Source organism: Pseudorasbora parva, chromosome 2 (genome assembly GCF_024679245.1).
Source record: "Pseudorasbora parva isolate DD20220531a chromosome 2, ASM2467924v1, whole genome shotgun sequence".
Taxonomy (NCBI): Eukaryota; Metazoa; Chordata; class Actinopteri; order Cypriniformes; family Gobionidae; genus Pseudorasbora; species Pseudorasbora parva.
In genome coordinates, this window is record NC_090173.1 from 5,567,195 (window position 1) to 5,581,152 (window position 13,958).

The 13,958-nt window shown below is 42.5% G+C and overlaps 1 pseudogene; it reads left to right on the plus strand.

Moving 5' to 3' along the window:
• Positions 1 to 2,459: 2,459 nt before the first annotated feature.
• On the plus strand, positions 2,460 to 6,835 carry LOC137048214 (E3 SUMO-protein ligase KIAA1586-like; annotated as a pseudogene).
• Positions 6,836 to 13,958: the final 7,123 nt, after the last annotated feature.

Genomic DNA, 13,958 nt, shown 5'->3' on the forward strand with positions numbered 1-13,958 from the left:
ACAACAAGACTCTAGACAAGACAACAAGAAACAACAGACACACTACGAACTATGACTAAATTAAACAAAAACTTAAATATTAACTAGAGCTAGAAAACAAGGAAAAATAAAACAAAATCAATCTCTATAAAAAGACTGAACTAAAAATAAGTGGAAAACAGGAAAAATCAAATAAAAAGGTAAGCTATCAAAACCAAGTAAACTAAACAATAAGGCTAGAGAGAAAAGACAAAATAAAACCTGGAGAAAACGAGCAAAATAAAGACAGAAACTACACTAGACTCAAAAACTCAGGAACAAAGAAAAAACTGAAAATAACTTCAAAGCTAGAAAAACAGGAGACAATAAAACTAGAAAAGGCTAGACTAGGCTAGACAAGGAGCTAGAGACATGTACGCACAAGCAAACGCTCACAAACATACACAACGAACCAGCAAAGACATGAGGGAAGGTAGCACAATATAAAGGGAGCAGAGCACATGAGGAACAGGTGAGCACAATTAGTGAAACGAGGACTAGACCAGACTAAACAAGGGGGCGTGGTAACAGCAAACAAGGAGGCAGGACAAGAGGAACACATGACAAACACAGAGAGAGACAGATCCAAGCACTAAGACACAACACAAACATAGAAACATTAAACAAAGAAAAAACAGACAGAGCTGCCAGGGCAGAACCCTGACAGTACCCTCCCCCCAATGGACGCCCCCTGGCGTCCAAACTAGGCAAGGGAAACAAAGGCGGTAACACTTGGGAGGGTGGGCGGGGAACAAAACTAGGAGTTCCAGGGCAGACAGGAAAAATGGGAGGCAGAACTGGGGAGGAAAATAATCTAGGGGAGTGGTTAGGGGCTGAACTGGGGGGTGCCGACCTAGGGAACCCACAAGGACCAGGAAACAGGGAGGGTGGGATGGGAGGGGTATTAGGCACACGACCAAATGCATGAGGCCTCTTCAATGGTGGGGACCTCTGACTGGACATGACTACAGGGATAGGTACTGGACTTGACTCTGGGGCCTCCTCCTGGGCTGCACTGGCCTGCTCAGGGACTGACTCGGGAGCGCCCTCCTGTGCTTGACTGGCGGGCTCAGGGACTGACTCGGGAGCGCCCTCCTGTGCTTGACTGGCGGGCTCAGGGACTGACTCGGGAGCGCCCTCCTGGGCTTGACTGGCGTGCTCAGGGACTGACTCGGGAGCGCCCTCCTGGGCTTGACTGGCGTGCTCAGGGACTGACTCGGGTGGAGAAATAAGATGAACAAACATCAGCATTGATTCAATGTTTGTCTTTTCAACACTGAAAAGCATGTATTATCAACATTGATCCAAAATTATTTAGCAGTGAATTTTCAACATTGATCCAATATTACTTAGCATTGAAATTTCAACCTCAACCAAAATGATGATTCTGATGGAATTTCAACATTGATTCAATGTCATAATGCTATCTGGGTTATGCAACCAGCCCCTGATAAGAGGTGGATTAAATTGGTTGTCCTGTGTCCTGTGTTCTTTTTGTTTTTGTTTTAACACTATCAGCTAAACAGATGTGTGTTGAGTCTGGATTTGAATGTGGCTACTGTTGGAGCACATCTGATCTGTTCAGGAAGCTGACTTCATCTGTAGCCATTAGCCTATGCCAACCACAGCTTCCTGAACAGACCAGGGCTGAATTTCCCAAAACCGTCCTAACACCAGGGTGCGAACTACGGGGGAGCTAGGGGGAGCTCGGCTCCCCTAATTAAGACAAGGGCTCCCCTAAAAACGTGATTTGTAAATTTTTGGGTCTCAAAAAATATTGACAATGTTCAATATTTTCAGTTTTGTGCAATGTGATCATCTTGGATTATTATGTGTAAAACTGCAAAAATACAATTCATTCATGCATGACGGCGATTTAAACCTAATTCCCTTCAATAAAAATAACTATACATGCTATTCTTGTCATGAGCCTCAAGGTGTGGGGGCGCTGCGGTGTAAATTCCACTCATGATTAGTGCATATTTAACTCAAATATTCGTAGAAAAAATATAACGTACGCTGCCATTGATCTGCACGCAGCGTCCTTGAAATCCATTCGGAAATTCATGTAATAGCTATGGCAAAAAGAAAACAAGGCAGTTTAATTAATTTTGGTTTTACGAAGAAATTGTGTAGTGAAGATGATGTAAATAATAATAATAATAATAACAATGCATTTTATTTAACAGCGCCTTTCAAAACACCCAAGGTCACTTTACAGGGAAAAACAGCAATAACAATATAAATACATAAATCAACACACTTAAAACACACATGCATCATAGAGACAGAAAAATAAGTAGTAAATCATAAAAAAAGCCTGTGTAAAAAGGTAGGTCTTAAGACGAGATTTAAAAGTATGCAGACTGTCAATATTACGGATATCGAGAGGGAGAGAGTTCCACAAGCGAGGGGCCGCATGGCTAAAAGTTCTAGCTCCCATGGTCTTTAAGCGTATACGTGGTAAGACAAGAGAGAGTGATAGTGAGGATCGTAAAGTGCGTGAAGGAGTGTAAATATGAAGAAGATCAGTAAGATAGGGAGGAGCTAGACTGTGAAGTGCCTTGAATGTGAGAAGCAGGATTTTGAAGTCAATTCTATATTTCACTGGAAGCCAGTGAAGTTGCTGGAGAGTTGGTGAAATGTGCATGGTAGAAGGAGTTCTAGTAAGAACACGAGCCGCAGAGTTCTGAACCAACTGAAGTTTATGGAGAAGTTTGGAAGGAAGACCAGTAAGAAGAGCGTTGCAGTAATCAATACGTGAGGTAACTAGTGCATTAATGAGAATTGCAGTGTTGTTCATTGAAAGGGATAGACGAAGGCGATTAATATTACGCAGATGAAAATAAGCGGTACGTGTAATATTATTAATATGGGCTTCAAATGAAAGTGTGCTATCCAGAATTACACCCAAACTCTTAACCTGTGAAGAGGGATAAATGAGATGTTGATCAATATCCACAGGTATATAGTCAGAGTTTGTCAATGTGGATTTTGTCCCTACAAGTAGGACCTCGGTTTTGCTACTATTAAGCTTAAGGAAGTTAGCTGAGAGCCAGTCTTTAATTTCAGCCAAACAACGGGACAAGAGAGGTGGTGGAAAAAAGTCAGAGGTTTTGGAAGATAAGTATAGCTGGGTGTCATCGGCATAGCAGTGAAAGTGAATGCCATATTTCCTGAAAATATGACCAAGTGGAAGTAGATAGATAATGAATAAAAGTGGACCCAAAACAGAGCCCTGAGGAACACCAGTAGTGACTGTCGATGATCTTGATCGGAAGTGCTTTAATTGGACAAACTGAGTACGGCCAGAGAGATATGATATAAACCAGGACAGGGGTATGCCAGTGATCCCAATAGAAACTAACCTGTCAAGGAGTATTTTGTGCGAGATGGTGTCGAAGGCCGCACTCAGGTCGAGAAGGACAAGAATGGTTAATAAACCAGAGTCAGCTGCCAACAACAAGTCATTAGTGATTTTGACAAGAGCTGTCTCTGTACTGTGGTGCGGACGAAAGCCAGATTGAAACTGCTCAAACAGGTTATTTTTGGACAGATGATCATTTACCTGTGTTGCAACACATTTTTCCAGAATTTTAGAGATGAATGGCAAATTAGAAATCGGACGGTAATTATCTAGGTTAGATGGATCCGCCCCTGGTTTCTTAAGGATTGGAGTAATAATAGCAGATTTGAAATAGGAGGGTACATAGCCAGAAGCAAGTGAACAATGGATAATAAAATAAAATAGCACGACCGATTCACCTGGTGCAAGTGTTAGCACACCCCCAGGCGGGCCCAGGGTGACAGCGCAAGAAGAAGCTGAAGAAAAAAAATCCTCTCTGGCAGAAGATGATGATAACAGCTCGTCAGAGGCCGGTCACGATCCTCGGAACAGCCAACAGTGGAGAGACTGGAAGAGCCGATATACATGGCTGTTTGTTAAGGATGGAAGCTTGGGGTGCATCGCTTGTAGGGACGCAAAAACCCTTCTTCTGTCTGAAAAGGTACCTGGCACGCACTTGTCTGACGAGTGGATTAATGGGGAAGTAAGCAGCACTGCTCAGAACAAGTTGCGGAAAAAGATATATAAACATAGGGACAGCATTGCACATGTAACGGGCGCGCTGTGTCTTTAACAAGTCGTTAGGTTGGATGCACGCCCATTAACCTTTGTATATTCTGCGTTGTGTTCTTGTTGGGTTGAATGAAGGAAAGACGCAGACCACGATCAACTGCTGGTTTCTCTTTTAATGAAGGTGAAACAGCAAATTTGGTTCCTCTCAGCGAACCTGGTGCAGACTGTACAAATCAACAAAAAAATACATAAGTCACATGCAGCCTCCTCCACACAGGTTTCAAGCTCCTTCTCTCAGCTAGTCTGGCGCAAACTGCATATACATACTGATAAAACTTTCAGTATTATCAGCAAAAATACTTGTAAATAAAAATATGAAAATGAACTGAATAAATTATAAAATGCTCAATGTAATTGACAACATGAATTTCTTTTACATGCTTAAAACAACCAATGTTACCACTATACCAAATGAATTATAATGAACATTATACACATACCTGTACAAATCAACAAAAAAATACATAAGTCACATGCAGCCTCCTCCACACAGGTTTCAAGCTCCTGTTAGCAGATAAACACACAGAAAATCCTGTAGTCTAGCACGTGGAAAAATGTCTACTTTAAAGCTTGCAAAAAGTCTGTTTACAAGGTTTACGTTCAATTGACACTAACTGCATGTTCACAACCTCAAAGCTTACATTTATACATGCATAAAACAAGGTTTGCATCTCACAAAAACCGAAATAAATGTTTAAAACTGACGAGCAAAATGAAACATTACCTTCTCTCAGCTAGTCTGGCGCAAACTGAAAGAAGCGCGTGAATGACGCCACAAAGCCTGCGACACTCTTAAAGTAACAGTACAGGTATTAACATTATGGTCTGAATACAACATCCAGCCATAAATATTGACAATAGAACATACAGAAAACATATAGAAAACAATGTTCATCAGGATTTGGTGACATTTCAACCGTAAAAGTAAAGATATAATTTCAACCTGGTTACACACACAAGAGGGCCACTGAAGTCGCATTGACTAAGCAAAAGGCGATTCTGCCAAATAAAGTAATTGAGGTGAATTCCAAATTAATAGAGGAGACCGCAACATCATTCAGGTCCGCTTATATGGTGGCTAAGGAAAGGCTGTCTTACAGAAAGCTCACCCCTTTAATGAAGCTTCAGGAGCTTAATGGCGCAAAGGTGGGAAGTGTGCATAAATCAGATCACTCCTGCGCTGAAATTATAGGTCATATTGCACAGCAAATGCGGAAGAAGTTTGTTTCCAATATTCGCGAGCTCAATTCAAAAATTAGCATCACCATTGACGAAAGCACAGTACATGGTCGTGCCTATCTCATCATATACGTGAGATGTGATGTGAGTGGCAAAGGAGATATAGAAAATGTTTTTTTAGACATTGTAGAGCTGACACAGGGCACAGATGCAGAGTCCATTCACAGCAAGTTAAGACAGTGCCTTCACACGGCGGGATTAGAGGATGAGTTTTTGAAGAAACACCTCATCAGCATCACCACAGATGGGGCTGCAGTTCTCACTGGCAAAACGACTGGAGTCATTGCAAGGCTTAAGCGTGACTTTCCAAACATCCAGTCCATACATTGCTTGGCCCATCGCCTTGAATTGGCTGTCCATGATTCTTTGAAAGTGGTTGCTGGGTGTAATCATTTCGAGTTTTTCATTGCCAAGCTGTATTCTCTGTACCACCAGTCTGCAAAGAATGTGAGATTGCTTGAAGAAGCAGCTGCAGATCTTAATATGCAGATTTTGAGAATTGGACAGATATTCACCATCAGATGGGTGGCAAGTAGTTTTAGGACTGTAAAGGCGGTCTGGAATAACTACCCTGCTTTAGCGCGCCACTTCAAAATTGCAAGTGAAGATGCATCTCGCAGTGATACAGAGAGGAAGAAATTCCTGGCGCTGTACAAACATCTCACAAACTCAGGGTTTTTACTTGACTTGGCTTGCATGAAAGACATACTCCGTGAGCTGCAGGGCCTGTCACTGAAATGTCAGCAAAGAGATATCACTCTAGTTGATGCAGGTTGCCACATTCTGCAGTCTATTGATATACTGAAAGCAATGAAAGCGAGTGGAGGGAAATCCACACAGAAGGCTGAACAGCGCGCGTCCCTGGGGCTGTTTAAAGACGTTCAACTAGTTGAGGGCACAGGCAAGATTAATCGAAATCAGCTGTATCAATCTGTGATTGACAATCTCACAAGGCGAATGCCAGAATCAGATCTCCTTCAAATGCTAAAACCCCTGGACAAGCGCTTTTGGCCACAGGATCGGAATGCTTTAATCCTGTATGGAGAAAACGAAGTTCGCGCACTCGCAAAAATGCTCGGAGAACCAGCCAGACAGGTGATCGAGGAGTTTCGCGACTGGAAATTACAAGACAGAGCACCAGGCAGAATGCTGGAAAAGATTTGTACAGCGAGCAGAACATACCTTCCTACTTCAGCTGAATGTGAGCGGGGATTTTCTGCCGTCAATGATACTGACAGCAAGACCCGCAATAGGTTGCGTGAAAACAGCCTCTCATCGCTCCTTTTTGTGGACATTAATGGACCCCCATTGAAGATTTTCGATCCAATGCCCTTCATCACATCTTGGATGAAGGCAGGTCATCGCCCATCCACTTCTTGGATTTCTGGACGAACAGCCAAGGAAGCTGAACCCAGGCCTCTGTGGTCGATTTTGTGTTAAGTTAGGCGGCGTTATTTCCCAGTTATGTTTTTGCGGCTGTGTTGTTGTTATTATAGGTCTGCGTGACAAGTAACTTAAACGCTGTTCATGTGAACTCAAAGACAGCCTGTTTGTTTACAGACTATTAGTGGGTGACTGTTTGCTGTTTGACCTATCAATTTGTGTCAATAAAGTATTATTGAAAATAGTGATTTATTGTATTGTGATTGCATAAAGCAAGTATGTGCATAAGCTGTTGCATCTTTGTAAGTCCTCTTTTGAGGCACGCACAAGGAACGAATAAATAAGGGCACGGCACGCCCTCTAACAACACCCCCCCCCCCCCCCCCAAAAAAAAAGGGCTCCCCCAAAGGCCATGGTATAGTTTACATTCAATACACATTTGACAATATAGATTTTCAAGACAATACATTATAATATACACACTAGAAATGAAAGATAATCACGTTTTCCACCATGTCTTAATTCAAAGTTTTAAACTGGTGTGCTGTTAACTGACCCGTATACAGCCTAGATTTCATGATATAATCCATGGATTCCAAAAGAAAACCAAACTGGAGGGAGGAAGAAGCGATTGCAGAATGTTATAAAAGGCAAGTTCAGTCCAGCAGCACTGACAAAGATGATGCCTGCTCTGTCCAAACGATATGTTTGATTATCGTTTGTCAAACATTTAAAAAACATTCTTCCTCTTCTAAAACGCATCTGTCTCCTCAGTACCATCACAAGCCCCTACTGGCAACTCCCAACCACTTGAGAGACCTCCCGAGCTGTCTTAAATAACTGGGAGAGTAAGCGGTTGTAATAAAGTCCGTAGATATGGGAAGGAACGAGGCAGGAACCGGCAAACGTTCAACAACTTTAATTAAAAATAAATAAACTAAACGAAAGTAACGTGGGCAGCCCCTCATGGATGACTGCCCGCTCACACATAACAAACCATAAACAAAACTCACCGTAAAGTCCAGGCCTGGTCCTCTCTTGTCTTCCACTGTCTTTGCTCCTCCTTTTATACTCCCGTCACTCCTCCGTGAGATGAGACCGTTGTCTCACACAGCTGCCACTCATTATCACTCGCCACCGGCCCGCTCTCACGGCCCTCGCCTCGCTGGTTGCCACAGTGGTATTCTTAGCTTTAAGAAATTTGATGACTTATTTTTTATAAGTAAGTTTGAAAGTAGGGGTAAATTTCAGGAATTCTCAGCACTTAATAAAAATGGCACTTTTAGGGGGCTTTCACACTTGGTTCGATTGCCTGGACCGAACCCGAGTTCGATTGCTTTTCCTGCCCCCGCTGGACTGTGTTCATATTATATTATTTGGGAACGAACCGGGGTTCATTTGTATCATCAAAGCAGCAGCTGTTTACCCGGGTGCTTAGTAATAACACAGAGCGGCGAAATGTATAGCGTCGCTCCTGTCACTTTTATATGTCTGTTTTTGAACCGCTGGTTTTGTTACCAAAGCTTCAGTACAAATTGGCACACGCATCTATCTGCTGCGAATGCACTGCAAATGCTCTAAAGCAGGGGTCTCCAACCTTATTTCATTTGAGAGCTACTTTTTAAAAATGAACGTGGCTGAGAGCTACTCATATTATGTAACACTTAAAAATCTCTTAAATAATGTATTTTAACTCTCAAATTCAAATCCTTTTTTATACACACATCACCTTTTAATGTCAGAGGAAAAAAAACAATCAGATTACAGTTCATGGAAAAACAGTACTTTTTGCAAATTATACTGTAGTTGTCAACAAATAACAGTAACATATTTATAGTGCATTAATTATCTTTCAATTGAACAAAAACAATACATTTTTGTATGCTTATTTAATTCTTTAAATTCACAGAACAGAATCAGAGAAGTTGTTGTCTGCACTATGTTTCATTTGTATGCGTTAATAAAGGTCAAGTTCAAAGCAAAATAAACTTAGAAACAAAACAGCAGAACAATTTAAAGGTAAACTATGAAGACCAGCAGAAATTAGATCTACTTATGCAAACAATAAAAGTAGTAATAGGATTCACCTTATGACAAAAAGATTTATGGCTTTGACCTTTTGACCTTTTGCCCGATTGAACTTCCAGGGGTCACGGTCATGGGGGGGTTTCCGGTATGATTTATGACGTGACCTTTTGACCTTCCGGGGGTTATGGGGATTACGGGTATAATTTATGACGTGCCCTTTGCCCTTCCGGGGTTGATGGGGATTACCGGTGTAATATATAATGTTTTTGACAGATGTTTTTATCCTTTGAAGTGGGTATGATAAAGTTTTTATCCTTTGAAGAGGGTATAATATATGATGTTTTGAAGTCGTTAATAATATATGAAGTCGTTAATAATGATAATATATGTTGTTTTTTATCCTTTGAAGAGGATATGATATATATTTGTGACGGAAAGTTTTATCCTTTGAAGTTCGGGCTATCAGGACCCTCCTCCTCCTCCTCATTCCGTAGCAACGTATATAAACTGATCGATGTGTAGTCTGTTCTACAAAAGAGAATCATGAGCTACATGAGGATGGATGGTTTATCCCCCCCTAATTCGCCGGAAAGACTGCCTAGGGCACCGAGAAAACCGTACGGTCACATCCGTCTGACAGATTTTCTCCACGAAGTTACCGAATGGAAAACAGCTGAATTTAACATGAGCAGCGGACGCGTATTCGGGTACAGATTTCATAAACCGACTCGTACTGTTACGCTCTACACTACCGACAACCATGGAGAGTTTCAGGCCGTGGAAGACGCCTGCGTTGTATTTCCTGAAAAAGACTGGAATCTTTTTTACAATTTTGTCTGGAGGGATCTGAAAGACTGCGGTGAAGAACCTTTGTACGTTGCAGAGTGGGACGGTGTAACCCCGAATGTCCGGTACCGTGTGGTGGGTGATCACACTAAAAAGATGGTGAAGGAATCTGTTTACATATTCTGCTGTAAAGAGAACACGAAACTCAGCGACGTTCGAGCGAGGGCTGTCATACCTACCGAGCATAACAATCTGTTTGAAATGCAATTATTGTTCAACTGGGGCGATATGGATCTGCTGAAAGATATTTTCCCGAACATAAACAAAATGTTCAAATGGTGTGACATGCATGACGGATACAGCAAAGTTAAAGTGCAGCTGTTCCACCCCGACAAATGCGTGCGCAGCAGCACTGAAGCTATAGCGTCCACGCCCATTCACTACGCGCATCAAAAACCTCGCCGCAGAGACCCACCCATGCGTCATTTATAAGTCATGACTGAAGAAGCATCATCAGACCCCGCTCATGTCTGTAGCTGCGGTATCTCTTTCGGCAGCATTCTCGACCCTCCTGATGACAACGCGTGCGACCATAGTCTAACTTTCTCCCCCGAACCGCCGGATCTCCACAAGGACTGGCTGGATAAATTCGCTTCGGACATCGGATCACACAACCTGACTTACCTCTCCGCTGATAAAGGCTGTTACGACGCTACAGACGGATGTTTCAGCGACGTCGGATTCAAAATCATAAAAGCCGCGACCGTGCTGCTGCTGGAACATCTCATCTCCGACAAGCTCAAGGACGAATGCCAGGGTTGTGCGATTAACCATCCTAGCCAGCTGCAGCATTCCTGCCTGTTTGACCCACCCAACTTCTTTTTGGACACACACTTTGACGAGCTATCAGGCAAGTTGTTTAAACCCTTCTTTCACGGCATCATCACTATTCTCCTGAACCGCTGCGGGTTAAAATCTAACCCTCATCGTATTCAAGGAACAGTCGGTACTATCCTGCACGAATTGAAAGACGAGCCGTTCATAGCGGCCAAGCTAGAAGAAATCAGGGGGAGACTTCTGGACGCACCCTGCAAGGATATAGTCTACGACGTGGTTGATCTCTGGGAAGGTCTTTCGATTGTGAATGGCTAGCGATCAAGATCCCTCCAGCATGGGTGCGAACTGCAGCCTAAAGAGTTGTGTGGAATTCATGTTTAAAGATCATTACAGAAACCAGATGAGCAATCTGTTGCATAAGATTATTGCGGATGCATCCAACCCTGGTTTTCCAATTGACACCGACACGAGGCGTGAAGCGAATCTCAAGAAAAATATGGTGTTAATTAGAGGAATACCTAATTCATGGGATGATTTGACGGACAAATGCGCAGACGGTACCAAACCACCCGATGTCATGATGAAAGAGGTTCTAGATATGCTGTTTCAATCACAGTCTGAGATTGGAATCACAGACCTGTTGTGTTCCTGTACCTATGTGGCGGACGTATGTTCTACACTGATATTGAGTACACGCGGGTATGATGAAAATGATGAAAATGAATTAACCAAAATTGACGAAATGGAAAACATTGTTGAGAAAATTGTCACAATGTTTATCGATTACATCCTAGCCCAAAACATGATGGCCTGCAGAGATTTTCTTTTCTGGTTAGACTTTCATTGATGTGATTATTACCATCATAATTTTTTACTAGCCATTATATCCTGTAACAATATTATATTCATTTTTAACTTACTTTGTATCCCGTAAGTTATTACTTAGATGTTGCTATATTAACATCATTATATCTGTTTTTTATGTACTTGGATTACATGATCTGTTATTTCATTGTATCCATTTTACTTTTGTATTCTGTAACTTTTTTAATAAAAGATTGATTCAAAATCATTGTACGCATTATTCTTTTTGCAACGGCTGAAACGACATCATGTCGGAGCTCATGAAAAAGACTTATTATACACCATCCAACCCTGGTTCTTTAGGGGGTAAAAAGCGATTAAAAGACGCCGTCTTAAAAGATAGCGGGGTTCGTCTAAGCGATAAAGAGGTTTCAGAATGGCTGGCCGGTGAGGATGCTTACACAAAACAGCTCCTATAAAATACAAACGAAATAGAGTGGTTGTGTACGGGGTCGATACGCAGTTCCAGGCCGATCTTGTCGATATGACCGCCTACGCCAAGGATAATGACGGTAATAAATTTCTGCTGACCTGTATAGACGTATTTAGCAAGTACTCGTGGGTTCGAGTGTTGAAAAATAAGAGCGGCATTGAGGTTACTAAAGCTTTCAAGTCTATACTCGACGAGGGGCGTATACCTCAGAAACTGCAGACGGATCAGGGAACGGAGTTTTTTAACAAGCATTTTCAAGATATGATGAAAAAGCACGACATCAATCACTTTGCTACCGCCACGGATTTGAAAGCCAGCGTTGTGGAACGGTTTAATAGAACGTTAAAAAGTCGCATGTGGAGATTTTTAACGGCTACAAATTCGCGCAGATACGTAGATGTTTTACAAGACATTATTCAGGGGTACAACACGAGTTATCATCGAAGTATCAGAATGAGACCCGTGGACGTGGACAAAGTAAATGAGGATCAAGTGTTTCAAAACTTGTACGGCGATATAAAGAAGACCGGGGTTAAACCCCTATTTAATTTCAAAGTCGGCGACGTCGTTAGGATTTCTAAAGTCAGAGGTCCGTTCGCCAAAGGTTACGAGCAGAACTACACGGAAGAATTTTTCACCGTGGCCTCTCGTATCCCGCGACAACCCCCGGTCTACAGACTCACCGATTATGACGGTGAAGTCATCGACGGGGTTTTTTATGAAAAAGAACTGCAAAAAATAATTGTTAGTAAAAACAAATCTTTTAAAGTGGAAAAGATTTTAGGTCAGAAAAAACAAGGGAAATCTACGCTTGTTCTAGTGAAATGGCTCGGATGGCCTTCAAAATTTAATAGTTATATAGATAAAAAAACTCTGCTGGACTTGCAATCTCCTTAAAACGATGCGTCGTTAACGAGGCCGACCCATACGGGACGAAGGATCGTCATGGATGATCACGGGTTCTACGTCACCTTGCCGTGCAATGCGTCGGCGTCGGTTTATCCTGAAAATCGTATAGCCTGCTATACAACCAGGTTGGCTAAGCCCATAAACTTGAAAGGAGAATGGGAAGTCGGACTCGCCGAAATCGAATATCCTAGAAGTTGGTACATCTTTAATGACGAAGATGGACATTTCATTCTACATAAGGCCCCGGAACCCCCCGATGGCACCTCCACACATATTGGTATTTCTATCATTTCAAAATTGAACATAAACGGCGGTTACTACGTAAACATTCGAGCGATCCTCCGTGCTATAAACCAACATCTCACGCCCTCGGCCGTATTGCATCACAACGAATTAAAAAACAAGGTCTATCTGGTAGCGAAACCCAACATTTCGATGAGTTTCCGAGGGAAACTGGCCATCATTTTAGGAATGACGCAAAAACCTCTCGGAGGTTTAAGCTATCATAAAGAACCCGATTTTACTAAGACCGTCATCTCGTACGCGCCTCATCAAGCTGATATCAACGCGGGGTTCTACACGATGTACGTTTACACAGACGTCATCCAATATCAATCGGTCGGCGATTCGCACGTACCCCTCTTGAGATGCGTACATATAACGGGTAAAAGCAACGACGCGGTCATTGCCAGATACGACAACCCCCATTACGCATCGGTCAACAAGGATCACATCGACAGCATCATCATAGAGTTGAAGGACGATCAAAACAACGAGGTAGCATTTTCTTACGGGAAAGTCATAGTAAAACTTCACTTTAAACCAAAACGTATCCCGATTCTTTAAAAATGGTTTATTATACACCTAGAGAGACCAATACCTCGGACTATGTAAGCTATTACCAAAATCAAGCCGGCAGCGGCTTACCTGGGTATGCAGGGGGCGGGGTTATGTATGGGGCGGGGCTAGGCGGTTTATTTAGAGGCCTTTTCAGGATGGCCATACCTCTGTTAAAAAGAGGATTTAGCATCGCGAAACCTCACCTAAAATCGGCGGCTAGAAATATAGTATCCGACGTCGTCTCAAACGTATTGACGCGGTCCCATAACGATAAAGCTCAAGACGGGTCCGGGCTAATGGTCATGGCCCGTAAGAGAATGTCTAAGCCGCCCGGTGTGAGGAGGCGTGGTCAATGGCTAGCACAAAAGAAGAAGAAGAAAGCGGCGAGCGGATCAAACAGGCTCTCACTCGCACGCAGAAAGCGCAAGAAGTCTGTTAGTCGAAACGTATCGATCAAGAGAGCCTCAAAATCTATATTCTAAC